The following is a 21,574-nucleotide window of genomic DNA, read 5'->3' as shown; positions in this document are numbered from 1 at the left end:
GAATTCTTACTACAAAAACACCTTAATTAACGGTCGTTATATGCTTGCAAATGAATAATACTTACCCATTTTGTATTCCCACAGTAGCAAAGAATATGGTTATGAGTTTATGACATATAAAGTTGCAAATATAATTATCACTGCGAACAATAAATTTTCGCTTTGTGTTTGGCAAAATCTCTTAGATCTTTTCGAAGAAAACTTCATAATTCTTTTGACGCATGAGCAAGTTATATCAAAAACATTGTTTATTGTCAACCATGCAAAGTTTGATCAATAAAAAATACCTTTGAAGTTACCGAGGATCGATAGCGCTTACATAAATACGTCGAATGTTTGCATTTTACTTTTTTAAACCTAAATCTGCCGAAAGCTATTGAACACAATACAATAAAGACATCTGAACTGAATTCTGAAGTCGCATCATCCGTCAATACCTACTTTACGCTGTAATAGAGCCCCCTCTCTGTGTCACAAAACAACCCCGCTGTGCACAACATAAGACACACTTTGTTTCCTTTTCTTCGTGTACAAACAGTTCGGTCTCCATTGTCCCTTTTATACTTTTACGGCTCTTACTTTTCGCTGCCTTTTCAGTTTATCTAATAGTCCCTGTATTCTCAAGTATGGCAATCGAAATGTGTAAGTAATTGGAGGAGGCTTTGAAATTTTAGCACGTTCAATAATTAATAGCCCCACAGTTCTGCGTCTAGCATACTGAATGCATAAATTTGACAAGGAAATAGCATTAGACGAATTAAAATCTCGCTAGCGAAGGTCTGCGCCTGCAAAAGGAAAAGGGATGTGTTTGGCGCCTCACATTTAATGCTTTACGCTTGTACGATTGCCATTAAAGGAAAGTTTAGAGCTTTTTTTGCCATGGTTTAGTGTTGACAGATGTCATAGTTGATGACCGGTGCTAAACGAATGTTTCTGTAACGTGAGATTTGGCTACTAATATTTTATTTTATGTCATTATAGCTCAAGTTATATTAGCACGTTAGATTGATTTGTGACTTGAACAGTAAGTTCTTACCATGTTTTGTTTAAAAATCAGATAAAAATGTAGGTTTGTCGAAATCAGCTATGTTTTCACTTATTTTCTGCAAAAAGCAGCTATTGTTTGAACTTTCTTTGTGACAGAGGTTGAGTAATCGAGCATAGGCTATTATAATTTGTGTGCCCCCTTCCCTCCATCCTCCTAGGAATTACTACTTTATTACGGGGAATGGTTTTGATATTTTTTTATGTTAACTACTAGTAATAATGAGAGAGCAAACATACATGCGTGCATCTTGCTTAACGAAAAAATCAAAATAAAGTAAAAATATTTGTTTTCCCTGAGTTCCCTAAATTTTCCTTACCTAGGTTCCTCCCAAATCCTTGACAAACTTCCTTTATACTCCTCCTAAAGGGCAGGTATGTTATTTTGTTTACGATTTCCAGTATGATTTTTCGTGCGGTTATTCATTCGACTCTCGTTAGGAATAGTTTTGGTGATTTTCTGTTTACATTATACGATTTTCTACCAACAATAATTACGAATAAGTAATTATGACAACTGTCAAAAGAAATCGTAAGTAAAATCACAACGTAAACATGCACATAAGCTAGTATTTCCTGCAACTTTCCACTACACAAATTGCCACCAAGTTCCTCTGAAACTTCCGCCAAGTTAGAAACGAAAAGCTTCTAGTTGAGGCAAGTATCTAGTTAAAGCTATGGGATTTCAGTCCGCAGAATGAAGCACAAGTTTTCACAGTAACCACGTTCAGCGTTTATGCAACGGAACAAAGAATTAAGTATCACCAACTGTGAAAGTCGCCTATTCTTATCCATCATCAGGGCCAAAGGAATGAATCAAACAACATTCAACACTTTTGATTTGTTTATCAAGTAGGTATACCAACGAACCCCTAGAAAAGTCTTTCACTGCTCTAACGAAACAGGTGTTCCAAGTAATATAGATAATAAGACCTCGGACCTTACAAGTTACGAGAAGGTCGAAAATGTGTGATGATCACTTTTTCGCCATATCTAACGCATATATTTTTGCAGTTCTTGTAATTTCAACACCTTGAGATAATTCTTTCATCTTAGCGAAAAAGTTATGTAGGTACATTTGATTTCAATGGAAACAAATGTATTCACATATAGGTAGGTTATCTAGATAAATTTCAATGAAACATGAAAGGCCAGGTCAGAACAATCTAAGTTCAAATTTGTATCTAATGAACCCTTTTCCTAAACCTTTATCCAGTTCCTCTAGAAATATAATAAACCGGTTATATCAACATTTTGAATTTCGATATTTCTCGTATAAGTGATGCATTTCATTTGTTTCGAATAGCTATACAGTAAAATCTAATGGCTCAATGTTTAATTAATTTTTTGCCCTCCCGAGATTAAACTTGCTACTTTAGTCTCTGGGAATAGGGACTAAAGTTGATCTTTTAATCCCAAGGGATAAAAAGTGTTCCCATAACAACCAAAAAATGAAGCGAATTTGACAAGTCTTGTCAATATTTATTTAGTTACATTAACGTTTATAACATAATTTTCACAATTATGTAGATTAATAATTGGAGCAACATGTTCACCATTTCCTCTTATTTCTTTAATGGCACATATTTGTGCTGGTGCTACTATTTGCATTAAACGTACTCGTATTTTTTCCAATCGGTTGGACAGTGCACTCATTATCTTTATAATAAACAAAGAATCGGTCATGATTCGTGTTCGGCTTCCTAAGTGACATATATTTTCTGCACAATTCCACAATGTTAAGATTACTTCTGTCTGAAAAGATTACAAAATTACTCAACGTTGTTAGTAGAATATTAACAATTTACCTTGGACAATAGATATTTATCATTTGGAGCCTCTTTTAAAAACCTGTCCATTTCTTCTTCTCTCGTAAGCACTTTGGATTTCTTCGGTTTATATCCGTCATTTTGACGTTTGATAAACGCAATTAGTTTTGGAAACCTACTAATGTCGATGTTTTTCTTGATCAATATTGTGGCCTTGAGCATTGAGTACAAGGACCACAGCGAAGAAGGTGAGAAAACCCTTGCTGTTTCTCTTCAAAATTAGCGAGTACGTTTAATTTTCAGTGTATTCTTGTACAGTTTTACTTGCACACCATTTTTTAAATTCTTCGTACCGCTTGTTATATAAATTTTTCGACTTTCGTGGGTAAAAGGCTCTCGACCGCTCGTGCAGCTGCCATCTTTATGCCAAGAGGTTCCTTACATTCATTCTCAGTCATGTTTTTTGCTTCCTTAAATCACGAAATGCAAAATGGTGCGTTTTATTTACACCTATTACCTTGGGTACCTAACCAAGCTTACTAATGCTTTGTTTAAAAGGTCAATTCCTTTAGGTTCCGTTGAATTGAATTCTTGGAATCTACCTAAGTTTTTAGTTACATTATCCGGGAGGGCAAAAAATTGCGTATATACCACAGGACTAAAGTGCGATCTAATCCCTCAAGTGGTTATTGCCCTCGCTAACGCTCGGGCAATAATCTCCACTCTCGGGATTAAATCGTGCACTTTAGTCCCTTGCTATATAATATACTATTATAGCAGATGCTAAACTGACGTTTTAATAGGTTTGAATGAGTAGGCTAAGTCTCTCTTTAGCAGTAAGAGTGGTTAAAGTGATCTCTTTAACCGCAAGGGTAGATAAAGTGAATCAGATGATTGTATGTACATTGTAATAATATCTGTCATTCTTATTAAAATAGGACGCAGAGCACGAAATATAATGAAGTTCAGAACAAAGAACAATACTGTTTCAATGCAAACGACGGAAGAACCCAAGCTTGCTATTTTTGATGTCTTAAATTCAGAATTTTTGGAAGTTTTATAATGATTTCTATAGTTTATGCTATACAATAAAGTTTTGTATTATACACGGCGATAAAGGGAAACTAACCAACTCGATAGTTAAAACATCCCTGTATATCGCTTGTATAATAAAGTAAACTCTTACTCAAAACTAGCAATAAATAGTTATTTATTATACAAGACGATAATTTGGTATTTGGTTAGTTTTACTTTATCGTCGTGTATAATACAAAACCGTCGCGGTTGTTTTCATAGAGACAGTATTGTCAGATATGTTTTGAACGTCATTTGTATATCGTGTCCGCGTCCAGTTTGAAAAAGAATGACAGATGTCATTAGAATGCGCATCTGATGCACTTTATCTACCCTTGCGGGTTGACGAGTACTTGACTGCTTAACTGCTGAAAAAATAGTCTAGTGGTTAACCAACCCTTTTATGTAAGTGCACATAAAGACATTTACAATGCCCAAAAAAATTATGTAACTCGACGGATTTTCGATAAGGAAAGAAAGATTATTAGAAAAGAGGGAGCGTACTTTCATAAAATGCTTCGCGTACCTAGGTATACAATATGAGAAATTTGGGTAAATTTTTAGGGAGGTTCGGAGAAAGTTTGAGGGAATTAAAACAGCTTATGAGAAAAAAGAGTCAATTTTCACGAGTGAGTATGGGTAAATTTTGAATTCTAGAGGGTTACATAGAAATGTTTACGAAATAGAAGAAAATTCTAGGAAATTTAAAAAAAAAACTTTGGGAAATTAAAAGGCAAATTTTGAGAAAATGGGAGGCACTTAATAGTTATTTACATAAAAGTCTGGCGAGGAAATATTGAAGTGCGAGCTCCCTTTGGGGCCTAGTACTTTAATTTCCGAATCAGGTAATGACATTTTACTGCCGAGTTTTGTATTAAATTTTACCCGAAATCGAAATCGTCCTTTAATACAAAATTTCAATTTTTATATACCTATAACTTTTGATTAATGTCAATCAGTGACGACAGTAGTCATTATAGACATTTGGAAATGTCCAAAATGCGGCCGGTAAAGTGACGGTGCGGGCGGTGAAGTGACAGGTGCGGCCAGTAAAGTGACAAGCGACAGGAAACGTAGTCTGATCTGCCTCTGTCATGGAAACTAAAATTTCCTGACAGAAAGTAGGCATGAAAATGAAGGTTTCAGGACGATTTTCGGTAAATCAATATACAAGAAACTTTGGGAAAATTAATTTTTAGGATCTTAAGAGTACCTACTTCGTCAGAATAAGCTGAATGGGAGAAAATTCTCAGTAAACGAAAACGCGTAGGGAGATTTAGAAGATAAAAATCAATATAAACAAATACTGTTACTTAGGTACCTACCGATGTCTTTAAGTAGATGGAGTAAATTTAAGGTAATGCATGAATATGTGAGGAGGTTAGAGTCAATTCTGGAGAAGATAGAAGGGGGTTTTGGGGAAAAAAGAAGAAATTATGTGTGACCAAAAACTCTCAAGAAAGATAATGACGAAATGACAGAAACTGCCACTTACTTCATTGTGCAATTTGAGATTGTGTGAGTGGTGAGTCTAGCTTTAAACAATGAAAGAATATAAGGGAGAAGTATAGAAATTGTGCACAACTCTTGTGCAGATAAAGTAGCGCATTTTTTTAAACCCAAGTATTCATGATCGAAATCTCTGTATAACCATCTCTTTCTTGATATACCAATAAAACACCATAAAACCCAGTTTCATGGCGCATTTACATATTTTGCATCTATAATAACGTTCCGAATTCTCTCAAGTTATTTAGTCCAAACGGCTTCAAAAACTATTTTAAAGCATTTGTTTGTATGAATCTTGTTTTTTTTTCACTTGTACGCTTACTTGTTTTTACCAAGACCATCATATTTGCAACGTTTATAACTTGTTTTTAAAAGACCATTATATTTTACACACTTATGTATCTAGGTTGGGATTAATAGCAGCCTTTGGCTGACACCCCGCCGTAATAAAGCCGTTTATTATTATTATTAATATAGGCACAGATTTAAATATACTATATTTAAATCTGTGATATAGGTATGTCTTGTCCAGATGATTAACTTTGCTTTGTTAATACTCTCCTCCGACAAACCGTTTTCGAGATATTAGCTTTTAAAGGTTTACATCGCACTAATGGGGATACATTTAATTCTTTCAATCCCAATCGCGCTTTGTGAGTATACCGCCTCCGATTTTTTTAAATTCTTAAAAAATGCTCTAAAAACTCATATACCTACAGTTGTTATGTTTGCTTGGTTCATATCTACTACCTTTATTTTCTCTCCGAATTCAGCACTGTTGATTTTTCACCTAATGATATAAAGCTCAAAGAATGCCAAACACATAACGCTAAATTACCGAAGAAACTTATGTAAATAAAACTTGTTAAAAGAAAAAGTATCCTGTTGCAAAGTCCTTTTTGATGTTCACACGTAGGTAGGTACCTAACGTTCATTGCATTATAAAAAGAAATTGATGTTTAATAGTTCACATTTTTTGCAAAAAAATCCTTTAATTCTTCCGGGTCACACTTCTTGGTGTAGCTACATTGCAAAAAGTTCATATGAAATCTAATCACGTATAAATTGAAAGATTTAAATTGGCTCAATATGAAAAATAGGCGACTGCTTTACCATTCTATCATCCTAAATAAGACACCGGCGTACCTCCATGATAAAATAACCTATAGAACCGACGTACATAATTTAAATTTGAGATTTAGGGGTTTAATAAGTCCGCCACTCCATCAAACAGCTTTATTTCAAAGATAAAGCATCTTTGTTACAACATCTACAAGAGTTATAACCCACTCCCTCTAAATCTCAAATCACTTTCTTTAAAACAGTTTAAGAGGAACTGCAAGATGTTCATACAACAAAAGCAAGCACAGTAGCCAGGTGATGTTGCAATTGTTATCTGTAGTTCAAATGTGTGTTTTCTATTTTTTTTTCTCTTCGTCTTTTCTTAAGATCATCAGTAGTATAGTTACTTTCTTTTTCTCTCCGTAAGTAGGTAGTATAGTTACGTTGTTTTATTTTTTTATTTTTTTTTAATGGTATCATCATTTAAACTTTCAATTTTGGGTTGAGTGGAAGAGCAGGGAGTAATAATTTTTATTACAATCTGAACTCCGCCCTTTGAGTAGTGAGTAGTTGGTAATAAAAACAAACTTTTTTTTTCGTGTAAGGTGTAGCTCAATAAAGGCATTATTATTATTATTATTATTATTATTAAATTGATTTTTAATTGAATGGAACAATACTGTCGACCTGTAGAAGCACAAAAAACACGTCCACATACTCTAAAAGATCAAGAAAATTGTGCAGTTCTTATTGTGATACAACAAAGATGTCCCATTGTCCTTGATTGATTGCAAAAAGCTTAAAAAATGGTTTTTAATAGGACTGACTTTCATCTTCTCTCCGAATTCAGCTTTTTTATAAGCTTATTCCGCTTAGATACTTATACTCAGCCCTCAAAAACATGACGGCCCCTCTTCCTCTAAGAGTGCAAATTTCAAGAAGTACAACGTTTGCAGGTTATTGCGTTTGTTGAGGGAAGGAAAACCAGCAGCAAGAAATTACAAAGATTTTCTAATAAATAAGGATGATCCTCAATGCCAAAAATCACTCGATCTTTAGACTGCCGCTAGACTTTTCATAAGAAAGAAAGTGCGTGATAACATCTGTTGATCGGCTGGAGATTCTTTGTAATTCAAATTTTATTAAAACCTACCTAACGTTAGAGCGTTTTTATTAGAGTTGATCTAATGAGAACATGCTCGAAATTAGTATATGTTCGTTTTAATGCCATCGTTAACATTTAATTCAATTAGCATAATTAGCATGTTTATGTTTAGAGTACGGGATGATCACATCGGAACAATTTCGTATCGGTGCGAAACTTATTTTTAGGTCGGGTTCGATGGAATTTATGGGAGCTTTCACACGCGCGACTTTTGTTCGGTTGCCAATTTTCATTACGGACAAACTCGCCGGAGTACTACCTAATCTGGTCTTTTTCATGCGGAGAATTGCCATGCATAAAAAACATGGCGGCTATTTATACAGATACGTTCACTGAGACAAGTTTGTGTGACAAGTTATCCCAGACAGTTGTTGAGTTTTTGTCCAATCAAAGGTAAACGTGTGGAATTAGCTCCACCCCGCTGGGAACTCAGGTGTGAATTTCTTACGTTTTGTTGTGAACATTACTCATTCGGTACGCATGTACGCAATCAGATTATTGAAAATTGTTGTTAGGTGTCACGTAAATGATTCACGATTATAAAAATGGTAAAAAAATGGGTTCAATCGTACCGCCTCGAGAGATTAATGCGTGGGTGCAAAGTTTAGTAAAAAATTTACATACCAATTTTTATCGTAAATAATGCAAACTTTTAATGTATGGGGTATATATTTATTAATTTATTAGACACTTAAAATGTTGAAAGGAAATCAAAATGTTTTTGTCGCCCCTTGCTCTTTTTGTGTCTACAGGACAATAAATTTGGAAGATTACCAATACGACAGCAACACAAAATATTTCTTTTTTTAGTCATAAATGTAACATTATAAATAACTTTTTTTATATACATGCTTTATTAGCATTATATGTATAACACGAATCTATATATACCTAAGCCTGATAATATGAAATCTCCAAAAATTGTCCGTCAGTCCGTTCGACTGACTGACGCCGAACCTATACAATTTTACACTTCTGGAAAAAACCGAAATAATGAAATTTTTACCGCTATAAGGCCTTCTAGAACAAAGGTAAGCACTAACTAAGTGAAAAGTTGCTGTTGAGCCAGAATCTTATTAAAACAATTTTCATCAAAATAATCCACTATGGAAAATATAGAAATACTTTTTTACATTTTCAAATTGTGACATCAAATACCTATTCGGGCACCCATCACTGTTTATATGTAGATATCTAAGACAACAATTTGCAAGAGTCAAAAATCTTGCTTTACGCTAAGTGATCACGTAGCCAATTTAAATTTCAAATCATTTAATTTAAATTCTTCGTAATTACCCATTAGATCTCTCCAAATTAAAATGTACAAATTAACGCATACTGACACATTTCGCCACAGGGCCATAATTAAATAAAACGCCAAAAAGAATACGAAGGATATATTCCCCGAAGTCATTCGAAATAATTATAATAGAGCTATAATTTACTTCCTTATGGGTGTTCCAAATTAGAAGATAATTCGGGATAATTTGAGCGTTGGTGGCGCTTGCATATATCCGTATCCTGTTAGCTAACTACTCGCAGATGGCTCGGATTACGTTTGACTGACAGACAACTTGATCTGTAGGGAGGTCTAGACATCAAGAGATTCATTTCGAAACATTTTGGAATTTTAGGAATGATCATTACCTTATTATGTTCTGCCTTACGTTAATTAGATATAAAGTACGACAAAAACGATGTAGGAAGATTAAGCGGTGTTTCGAATATGGGTAGCAGCAACGCATTTGCCTGTATTATGTTACCCGAATTAACGTGTATAGGGAGGATACTGTTTCGTTTAATCTTCAAATGAACAAAACCATTTTTGTTAATATCGAATTACGTGTACGAAAACAAGTTTTATACATCCCAAACGTATATGTATCAGAAAGAAGCTCGGAGGGATCTAATCGCAACGAGATCGTCCCTGATTATACAAATCGTTAATCGCACATCTCAAATTTCCCATCACATGAATTACAGAATGTACAATAAAATTATTAATAATTCGCGAAAGTACGTTTGGTGTGATTTCAACACCCTACCCTGTATATAGCATGCGTTAATTATATGGATCGATATACAATTTCATCGACTCTGAAAAATTGAGAGTTTACCCTGCCAAAATCCAGAATGACAAGGCGCAAAAACGAGTACTCTGTACACATTTTATTCTGGAAATGTGTAGGTACAGGTTTGAATTAGAGATACCAATCTTAAATCCATATACTGGAAAATGAATTTTTTAGACCAGAAAAAAACGATTTTTGGATTAATTTTTTTATATTTTGATTTTTAGTAGAATTTTTATGGAAGAATGAATCGCTTGACAAGATATAGTAAAGTAATACCTACACGAGTGGAATTACTCGGCTAATCCTTGTTGGGCTTGCAGTTGGGCTCATTACTTGTTGTTGCGTGTGGGTATACAGGGTGTCTTAAATTGAGTAGGATAACATGGCTAGATTGTTATTATTATACTTACAGATTCGGTTAAATTGGCAAAGTTGTGTAGTTTTTGATGCTAATGGATATTCCGATGCCATATTTTGAAAAAAATAAATCGTCTCCTAGGTAATTAGAAAAAAGTTATCCTACTCAATTTAAGACACTCTGTATAGCAACAGCGAACTTGTACATACAAATTTGGATGAAAATGGCTAAAAAAAATACTCCGAAATATGACGGTTTTAATACTTGATAAATAATATCACTCGTTTCGGGAATTATCTGTCCCAGTATAACTGCGAGGTGAAATTTTTACAGAAAATGTCAGGCATGCCAACTTTCCTAAAAATCTGGTAAGTTATTAGCAGGGTTATTAGGTACTGATTTATTAGCTAGTTTTAAACATTTTCAAATGAGTAAGAAAATAAAGTAAAAAAATGAATTTGTGCCGTCAATAAGAAATACGAAAAGTAAAGCTCCTTCGCATTACAATTGTGTAGTTGCAGTTGTACATAAGATCATATATCTAGTCTTAGGCGCTATATAAAAAAAGCAAAAAAGACAATTTTACAGGAAAGTAATATTTCTCAAAAAGTGTAGATAGGCTCAAAGTGACATTTGTGCTTTAAAAAGAGGACATTTGCCAAACGATTGACGTTTTCCTGCACTTTATTTAGAAGGTATCCAGGACAATCGGCCCTGTGATGTATCAGAAACGTCAAATTTAACGTACGGATTATCTACCAAAAAGTGTTATTTTGCGTTATTTAGTATAGGCAGAATAACGTTTTCTACAGATAACCTGCAGGTTAAGTTTAACGTTAGCAATACATCATCACAGGGTTGAATATTTGCATATGGTATTAAAACCTGATGCGGATGATAAATGAAAATCATATTTCTCAAAAACTATACGTATGTAGGATCAAAGTGACATTTGCAGACAAGCTAGCAGACCAAAACGACTTTTTAACATTTTCTTGCTGCACTTTTGTCATAAAGGCGCAGGGACAATATTTGCGTAAATTCTATACGATTCTATAAACACATTTATAATCGGTACCTCGGTATCGATTTTAATTAGAATCAATCATTGTAACAAAACTAAAGCATGTTTATTACCCTTATGTAAGTCAATTTAATTGCAGTTGACAGACACCGTTTATAAATTTAGACAAAGGTTTAAATTTTGTTAAATTTTATGGTTTGGGAAAACACAAGTCAGATCTTCTTTCACAAGTGTTAACTTAAAAAATAATCTTGTTCCGCGGTATTGTTACAGTAATTGCATCTAAATGCATTGATATCTTCATACATGTTTATAGTTTCTTTTTTTGTCAGGTGTTTTTAAACAGGTATTAAACAGCATTATTTTCTGATAGTCCAGTCAAATTACGGTTTGGGCTGGATGTTGTCACTTCACTCAACGACACCAAGCGTATATCCTATGTAAAAAAATTTGCTGAATCCGAAAATCATAGTCCCCCTGGCCGGAAACGCCCGGAACATATTGTTATAAACAAAAAACAAAGAAAAAATGGGAAAATGTCGTGTTTTTTGACATTTGACATCGAATATCTCGTTAACTATTGCTCGGAGGGAAAAAATGAATAGAAATGAACTTAGTTTTCTATAAGATACAGTTGGCCCGGAAAGCTCATTTTCAACTGTTATTGTTATTTATGGAAAAATGTAAAAAAATAATCTCGAAAATTTGTTATTACTAAGTAAAATTCATCCGAAAATCCGTATTTAGTAACTTCTTTTGATAACAAAACAATATGACAAACCAGATCACCGTAGGTTTCATACTCATTGATTAATTAAATAAATAAGTAGAAAAAGGGATGCTTTGTCTTTCAAACTGGGGGACTACAAGAGCGTTCCCAATTTTTTTATACGTCGAGGAACCGTAAAACAATCTTTTCCAATAATTGTCCCAATCATTTTTGCAAATCAATGGACTGTGGAATTTTTTTAGTTAACTAACAAATCGAATAGCTTCCCAGATTTAACAAGAAAAGTAACCCTATAATCGGCCCTTGGCACTCGGATTAATAAAAATCATTCAGTTATATTATTTTGTTATATTTCGGGAGTTATTCCATTTGTGAACTAAGAAAATTCTTCAGATTTTGAAAAAAAAATTGCACAGTCCGTCGATTTGCAGGAATCATCGGGACAATTATTGGAAAAGATTGTTTTACGGTTCCTCTACGTATAAAAAAATTGAGAACACTCTTGTACTCTCCCAGTTTGACAGACAAAGCATCTCTTTTTCTACTTGTTTATTTAATTAATCAGTGAGTATGAAACCTACGGTGATCTGGTTTGTGATATTGTTTTGTTATCAAAAGCAGTTACTAAATACGGATTTTCAAAAAGATCGAATGAATTTTACTTAGTAATAACAAAGTGTTAATTTTAGAGATTACTGTTTTTACATTTTTCCCTAAAAAACAATAACAGTTGAAAATGAGCGTATCTTATAGAAAATTTTATTCTGAACAAGTTCATTTGTATTTATTTTTTCTCTCAGAGCAATAGTTAACGAGATATTGGCAGTCAAATGTGAAAAAACACGACATTTTCCCATTTTTTCTTCGTTTTTTGTTTATAACAATATGTTCCGGGCGTTTCCGGCCGGGGGGACTATGATTTTCCGATTCAGCGGAATTTTTTACATAGAATACGCTTGGTTTCGTTCAGTGAAATAACAACATCCAGTTTATACTACTTTTAGAGCTAATTTGACTGGACTATGAGTAAAAAAATCTAATAAACATTTTCTTCTAGCTAGATGACTCCCTCCGGTAGATATTAACACTTTTAGATTTTTAAACCTGATGGCAACATGACAGTTTGTGACTAATGCAAATTGCAAGATCATTCTACATAGAGTTTTTACGTGAAAAACTCAAGTGCATTGATACCACATTAAAAAATGTATGAAGAGGGGATTACTAATCTTCTGTATTCATAAGTGTAATGCTTTGGAAATGTAATGCAAATACTTCTACAGCTCCTCAAACTTCCATATATCACTGCAGATTTTTACTTTCTGGTGTACTGAATCATATTAGCAGTTAGATATGTGATCTATAAGATGTCTTATAGGTACTACCTGAAGGAGTGATCTAGAGGAACATTTTTATTAAACTTTTTTACTCAGAAAATAATGCGGAATTACGTTGTGGAGAGTTTTATCGCTCGAAAAGATACACCCTGTATAACAAACACTCCACCATTGTAGGGGCCCTTCTGAGTAATGAGAGAGCCTTTCAAGTGATGTGTCACTCGATGTAACTGGGGGTGCATAGGTAAATGCTAAAATTTAAAAAAAAACGTTCCCAGAGCTAATTAAATGAAATTAAAACATTGTAGATTTTGTACCAAGCTATTTTATTATTGGGGGGTGTTATATTATAACACAGCTCTTTTATGGATTGTTAGTAAAATGTCGCTTTTTGTCTTTTTAGAGAACTTTTCAAAACGAAAAAAAGCATAATTAATCATCTAAATTTTCGCTCGACCGTTTTACATTTATATACTTAACCTTTTTATGAAAACTCGTCACGTCTTAACTGTACAATTTCTAATACGAATTGAAGGCGGTAACATGAAAGAGCATCCAACTGATCAAAATGAAAAATATTAATCAGAAACAAATATTTGGTTCTCCGTGTGAATGCCAGGTACGCATAAATTAAAGTCGATCAGACGTAATATATTTTTTTATTAAAGATGGATTGTTTAAATATTTTGATTTGTCTTTGAATAATTAATTAAAATGTATCGATCGTGTGTGGGAACCTTTTTCTCATTTTCCAATTTTTTTCGATACATTCTGCCATGAACGCACTTAATTTATATTCATTGCGATGGCAGTAATTTAATTCGAAACGAATGCGTCATAATTAATTTTTGTTCACCCGTCACATTACGGACCAAGTAAAGTAAAGGCATTCGGGTATGAAGATCGTTAATTGGGTTAGAATGGACGCCTGATGCCGTTTTTCGTAACGTTACTCTAATTCGCTTGACAGTAATTTTGTTTATCACTCTCGTACTCCCCATTTTAATCGAATCGGGGAGAGTTGTAATGTAATTTGTAGCCATTACTAGATGCACTTGCATTGAGCCATGACCCTTACCCTTATGTGTAGCCGCATGGCTCTCTCTGCTGTATTTTCTTGTTTTTTTGATGAATGATTTTGCACTTGACATTGTATGTAAATTACTAGATTAAATCTCGGGTCAGATTAAAAGGTTATCTTGACGTTTGCTTTTATATGCTGTTAAATGTTCCTTAACTATTATTTCTCATGTAGGTAAGGAACGTTATGAAAGTTAGTGGCACCGTTCTCTTTTGAGATGTGATGCTTTAGTAATTAAACTACAGCAATAATATCTGAAATTGTCCTTTTATTAGGAATTAGGATTATAGTTAAATCAAGGGGGTAGGGTAGTGGTTCAAAAGCAATTCTGCAACTGTGCTTAAAAGAGTAGTATTGATAGTCCAGTCATTCTGTACCGAAAAACGGCAAATAGACAAAATAATTCGTGTAGTTCCAATTTCTTTGGGAATGTGTGGTCGAAGATCCCCATAGGATTGTATAATAAAGTCCTCAGCGATTTTGGTGCCGCTGGGGCGAGGAGAGGGGGTTGCAGGTACAGTTTTGCGGATTTTGGGATATGTATCTTATCAAAACTCAAAACGAATATATTATGGTGGTTGGTAGCAGTATGCAACCGAAAAATATTATTTTTGCGTCACCTATCTCAAATAGCAGGATATGTGTGTATTTTTCAAATAGAGAACTGGTTGATAACTTCATGAGAGAAAGGATCATAAGAGACGAGTTAATCCCCTCTCGCCAGTTAATAGCACCGTCGAAAGGGCTAGTTCTATCTAACGTGTCACCTAATATCTCAAATGAAATCATCCTTTTCTAATTTAAAAAAATATAGACCGTGTCACGCATATCCCACATAGGTGCCGGGATAGATGACCCCGCGTATAAACGTGTTTTAAGTTTAACTATTCATGTCAAGGGAAGATAACGTTGAAATTCCAAATTCTGTCGTACATTTTCGTATATTTTCGTCCTCTGATAAGGTGTTTCACTTGTAAGGAGGGAGGCCACGTTGCAGGAAAATGTAAAAAGAAAAACACTCAATCCACTCAAAATTCATTAAGTTTATTGTTAGGATCACATAGACAGGTCAATGTGGAGGAAATAAATGTTAAACAGTACAATTCGCCTATCGAACAATGAAATGTAAATAATGTTGTTCAACAAACAGTTACAGGGATAAAAGAGCACACTCGCCGTCTTCCAGCCCATCAGAATTAACCTCTATATCACCCGTTAACTTCCTTAATAAGCCTTAGTTTAAAAAACAAAAGATATACAAAAACACCATCGAAAAACTTAACGATGAACCATTCTATGAGTTCAAGTCGCCGTTTCCAGGAAGCATTGACGTTTTATCATACCTATACCAAATTTTGTGAATATGTGACCGAAGTTTAATAATTATTATAATTTATAACTCCTTTGTAATATTTTATAACTCGAGTTCAAAGTTTGACACATGAACGTAGCGAGTGTGTGAATTGAACCAGTTGAAAAATACTTTTTTCTCAAGTTTTACACATATTTTTTTCTGAAACTTCAATCAAAATTCAAAAATTATCGTATACAGTAATGCAGTTTGAATCATAGCGATGTATATACGGGTATACGTTTCAATTTTAAATGTCATTATTAAGAATAATGCTGCAATTGTTTTTTCACTAGAGCGGAAAATCACATTTTCCTCACCCTTTTTAGAGACGATAGTAGTTGTTTTTAAAGTAGTTTTAGAAAAAAAAGCATTTAACATCATAGAGATGTGCCTAGTAGAGTGCCTCCATTATTTGTACGGATGGCACCAGAAATTAAACAGGTGTAGGTTGCGGTAATCGATCCTCGGTTGATACGAACTCACTGGTCAAGAGACTATACTGTTAACAGGTCATATACGACGACAATAGCTCGATTACAATTTGCTCACGGGCAATATCCAGTTGATTTGTGTAGAGTTGGGTTGGCACACACACCTATTTGCATATGTGGAGAACAAAGGGACCTCTTGGAATCCCCCAAAATAGTTTCTCATTGCAAAAATGTTTATATTTCATTCAAAATTTTCTAAACTTTATCTACACGTGAACTAAGTTTTATATACGTAGGTATGTTTCCTACAGAATTTTCTTTAATTTTCGCAGTCCTTGCAGCATTGACATAAATGACCCAGATTCCTACAAGACGTAGCCTTGCTTTTTATTTTCTCCCTGTATTTTATTTTGCTCGTGTTTCTTTGGAATTTTCTGTCGTAGTTGTCGAGAATTTTTAGGTCACACACAATTTCTTCTTGTTTCCCCAAAACCTTCGAATATCCTCCAGAATTCCGACTAACCTTTTTTTACATTACTTTAAATTTATTTAAAGATTGATTATTTGCAAATTTTCCAACATGTTTTGTTAGAATACTTCGTATTTCTTCATAATCTTTTGCGGTTTCCTTAAAATTTCCGCCTATAATTTGGCAAAGGTACTAATAAATTCCTAAACATTTTCATATGTTCCTTCCCCATTTCTCTAAAATTTCCTTATAATCTTTTAGAACCTAAAACTTACCCTTACTCTTCTAGATCCCATTAATTTTACTTTCGAAAGATTATCTCACAATGTTTCCTTTAAATCACGTAAGTAACCTTTTTTATACGAAATAAATGCATGTACCTACTCTTTTTAGAATTTACTTTCAAATTTCAATACCTACATCTTTTTTGGCGTTAATTTCCACACGAAACTAGTTCATTTTCTATTTTCTAAAATTTGCAGGCGTTAATTTTAGTTCCTTATAACTCCATTGAATTCCAATTCCCCAAATCTGTATCTGTATGTGAAGTTCTTCGTAGTGTTTCCTCAGGCTCAGAATGTCCTCCTGTTTTGTCTAAATTTCCTTTTAGGGAATACGACAATTTTATCATCTCGGGAAATTTACCCCTACTCTCATACAGGTTGTTTTTATGAGCTTTAGTTTAACGTTTCTGGGAAAGTGAAATAGGTAAATTTTTGAAAATTTGTACGTAGCAGTTACTCTGAAGGCCGAATCGATGTAAACATTTTCAAATAGCGGCACTACCGAAAATACCGGAAGTAGCTAGTAATTTCGTCTGCATCCACCATTGTTTAAAGTCAAAAAACTTACAAACCATAAATAAAGATATCGCCATGTGGGTATCAAAAGAACTGAACATTCACGTAGAATCCAAAAATTAGGGGTGACCATTTAAAATAACAAAGTTACTAGCTACTTCCTGTATTTCCGGAAGTGCAATCATTTTGAAAATATCAATTCGGCCTTGAGAGTAAGTCCTAATTACAAATTTTCAAAAACACCTACATATTTCACTCTCCCAGAAACGTTTAACTAAAGCTCTCAAAAAAAAATCCTGTATTCCTATACCCTCCTCAAGATATCCGGAAAGAGACGCTACATGCTATGTTACAAATAAACAATAATTAATTGCTTCATTTATTAAAAAAATTTTGTACTTGATAGTGTAGGGGTATTGAATTACGTTTAAACTTGAACAATTTTTGGCTTAATTGTCGTATTGTACTTGAACCGAAATTCTATATATAACGACTAAAAATAGATAAAGTTCGCGACGCAAACCATTAATTTGGATTTCGTGCGAGGAAGCTTTCCAAATGTACAACATCCATTATTTTGAATTATTGTGTATCTTCACACCTGGATACACCTTTAGGATTAAACTTCACCCCACGATAACTTCGTTTGTTCGTTATTTTAGTATAATGTTACGCACATGGTAATTCCCGTAGTAAAAGCTTGCACCACAAATCTCCGCTAATGCATTCGTCTCTTATTTGTAAAATCTATCTTAGTTATTTGTTTTCATTACCTACATATCGATTCGTAATCACATGGGACCGGCCCCCCTTAATACAAATACTTAACCATTAATGGGACACCGGATCTCTGCAATTTTCTCTGACAAAGCGATTAGTGCATAGGGAGTTGTGAATACGCATTGTTGTATAGAAAAGTGCGGACACATAAACAATAACCGACCCCTCCTGTTATACAACACCTTTCATTTGTCAATCATTCGGTATCATCGCCTTGATTTTGGATTACTCATTCTCCTTTACACCGCAATCACTGCAGCAACAAAAAAGCAATCAAGTTGAAACTGGTTAGTTGAATAAAATAAAATTTAATTTAATTGGAAGATGCCTGAAAATGCTAGTAGTTACTTTATACGTAATGGTCTTTATGGTCAGCAACTTAATGCTAATTGGCGTATATGTTATAAGATATTAGCAATAAAATTTTATTCCCCGTTTTTGAGGTAAATTAGAATCAATCGTGTTTACTTTACAAACAAGAGTCGTGCTCTATCACAGACAATGTTCCACCACACTCTCGACTAGTAAATCAACCCCTAATCGGCGTGATGCAGAGGGTTGCAAAGCTTCCCAAATAATTCATGACACTGTCCTATTTATGTTTCTATTTTATATCCCCGGCAAATGACTTTGGGGGAGAAAATTTCTGGATTATAAATTTCTATTTTCGTACGGATTGTGATTACATAAAAAAGCTGCACGAAATCCAATTAGGAGGTGTACGTAGACAAAAAGAAGTCCTATAGTCACAAAAAAATAAGGGAATTTTTTCGTTAGAACTAAATTTATTGACGATTCCTTAAAAATAAATTATGCGACAGTAAAACAAACCTGGCCATTCGATAAGATCTATCTAATGGTCAAGTGTCATCACACTATTTTAACGATTGGATATGCGGTCAGGTAAAATGCTTGGCAGAGCCTGATATACGATACCTGCTTACTATCTCTTCATCTAACTAACGTAATTAAACGAGACAGTCAACTTCAGGTTGTTTATTTATCGTACGAGACTCGCCCATTATTCGCATTCCTTATAAACAAACCACCATTTTTTTCTTTTATTTTGGACATTTTTCTGTATTGCTGTTATCGCAGATTTGTGTGTGGGTGAGAGGAGGTGCACTTGCAGGGGATTTAGATTGACAAAGGGCGAGTGGAGTAGCGAAACTACCCCCTAAGTTCAATCACTAGTCGGGGCATGTGCATTGGTACCTAATACTCAGATGCACAAAGGATTCTCTAATCATTTTCTTTTCACCTGCTACCCATAACGTCTGGCCCATCCATTTTCAGAATTTATAAACTGGGTGCGTTGGTCCATGAATCGAAGTGTTCCCTAGATTCTAGAAACATCGTGCAGGTGCATCATCCTGTTGAAACCAACAGTTTCCAACTTTTGATTTGTTTGTGTTGTGCCGTATATCGTTGCTACTCAATACTTTTTTTACGAGTCATATAAAAAAATAAGTTCTCGGAAACGAAACGTTGTGTTGAAACTCTCTCAATGGTCTTGTAGAGAGCTCAAAAAGTGGCAATGCGAAAGTGTTTCTATCTTTTTCTATTTGTTAACACCATCAGGAAAAAATTAAAACAAAATCGGCAAATTTCGGTTTTTCTGGCATATCTTCGAAAGTAATCGGAATTTTGTGGTTTAATATAACTCTTTAATTGCGCATCTTTTCTTTAATTTGACTATCGTCGTATCTTCTATGGTTTCAGATATCCCTATAATAGACACCCTTTCCTTGACAGTGGCAATAACACTTTTACTGCTTCCTGCCACTTTACGGACCAGAACTCAGAAACGGTACTTAAGTCCATAGTTACTAATAATATGGCTTGAAAGTGCATAGAATGCGAATGGATAAGGATAGAGCAGGTAACTGAAATACTTCGTTTGTCAAAGTTAAAAAATGTTAATAATCTCATAGTGTATTGCAAGAAAATGAAGTTTTACAAATTACATATTTATTTATGTAGGTATCATTTGCAACAATATTTCATCGTTCCACAGGCACCGCTGCAAAAAGCATGGCAATATTAGGAACTTATCTTTTGTTAAGCAATATAACAACTTACTCTTGTCTTTCTCCGGATTTACAATCATTCCTGCATTCACAGCCGGCAAAAACCACTCCGTTGAATGTGACCATCACTATACTAGCAATGACCATACATAATATAATAGAGAACTTCATTCTTGATAGACTCGGTAACTAGTATAGCTGTCTCGAATCGTAGGCGCATTTTATACTCTGCGTAGATTATCCAAAACTCATTCAAATCTATCAAGTAGATAGTAATGGCTATCATTTTCTTATCAAAGTCATTATTGGGAGTATTTTGTTGTTTGTTGTTTTCTTTCTTAACGTTACTTTAAGGTTATGATTAGAGCTTGCGAGTATCTTAAATTTTTTATTCCAAAGATTCGCAAATCGTCTTCACTGTAATAAGGAATCCACTATGAATGGGTTCAAAGAAGAGCAAGAGGGAAGGGAGGACGAAAACGAACAAATGAGGTACAAAATCGCCACTATAATACGTGAAAAATTTCACAGAAAAGGAAAATTGGCATGATAGCTTTCAGGGGAAGGGTATTCCATACCACCGAAAAATTCCCGGTGCTACATTCTTCCCCAAAACGAAATCAATGAATTTATACTATCTATCAACTATAGACTGATGTTTTCAATCAATTAGCTTAATTTAATACGAACCTAAAAGGCGATTTTCTCCAATGTGTCATTTAAAATTGCTATCATTACAGTTTTAAGTAGCGTCTTCAGTTCGTGCAAGATGGCGAAGATTTATAGGTAATAAAGCTAAAGAAGCGGACAAATTTGAAGTCTGCTAAAATAGTACGCATTTTAGAAATTTTGGTTTTCTTGACTTAAAAGCTGCTCTAATGTAATACCAATGGTAGTACGCATTATGCCTACAAATTGCTTTGACTCCTCACACTGTTTGGGTTTCAGGAAAACGCGGGGGAAGGTAGGCTGTAGTGCCTCATTTATATTTTTGTTAACCGTGCAAGTTTTCAAATCTTCATCTTGAGGGTTGAAGCAAGAGTCCAGTGCGCGTGCTCTATAAGGTTCGCTTCAAAAGAGATTGCCGTGGAAAGTCATGCGCCTGCTATACAAATTTATAAACACTCACCGATGCCACTTACTTTAATATTCCATACCACCGCATGAACTTGATATGAAATTTCATAATCGCGTATTTTTAGCAGAGTATTTTGCACAACTACATCGAAAAACAAATTTGAAGTACCCGCACTCAGTAGAGAGAATTCGATGATAATATTAATCAATAGATTAGGCTTTGTTTCATTGTTACCTAATCTATGAAGTGTTTGGTCCAGATCATAGTGCGCCTTAAAATACTACCGAGTGAGTTTTGACGCCTCCAAAAATAGCTATTTCAGTTTAACTTTAAATAGCCACTCTGTATAATTATAATTGTTTACAAAAAATAATGATCATTCAAACCTTTGATGAATTTAACGA

General features: G+C 34.2%; 1 long non-coding RNA gene across 2 annotated transcripts; it reads right to left on the bottom strand.

The window, feature by feature from the left end:
* Positions 1-19,979: 19,979 nt before the first annotated feature.
* LOC116167816 lies at positions 19,980-21,319 on the bottom strand. 2 transcript variants are annotated; one of them, XR_004144652.1, is made up of 3 exons: positions 21,235-21,319; positions 20,145-20,350; positions 19,980-20,085 (listed from the first exon to the last, which is right to left on the bottom strand). It is a non-coding gene; the product is annotated as an uncharacterized LOC116167816 (long non-coding RNA). The 2 variants fall into 2 exon arrangements; XR_004144651.1 differs by lacking the exon at positions 21,235-21,319 and having other exon boundaries at positions 20,145-20,776.
* Between the last annotated feature and the right edge of the window lie 255 nt (positions 21,320-21,574).

Source organism: Photinus pyralis, unplaced genomic scaffold, assembly GCF_008802855.1.
Source record: "Photinus pyralis isolate 1611_PpyrPB1 unplaced genomic scaffold, Ppyr1.3 Ppyr1.4_LG4, whole genome shotgun sequence".
Lineage (NCBI taxonomy): Eukaryota > Metazoa > Arthropoda > Insecta > Coleoptera > Lampyridae > Photinus > Photinus pyralis.
The sequence above is the reverse complement of the archived record's forward strand: the minus strand, read 5'-3'. Positions and strand labels throughout refer to the sequence as shown.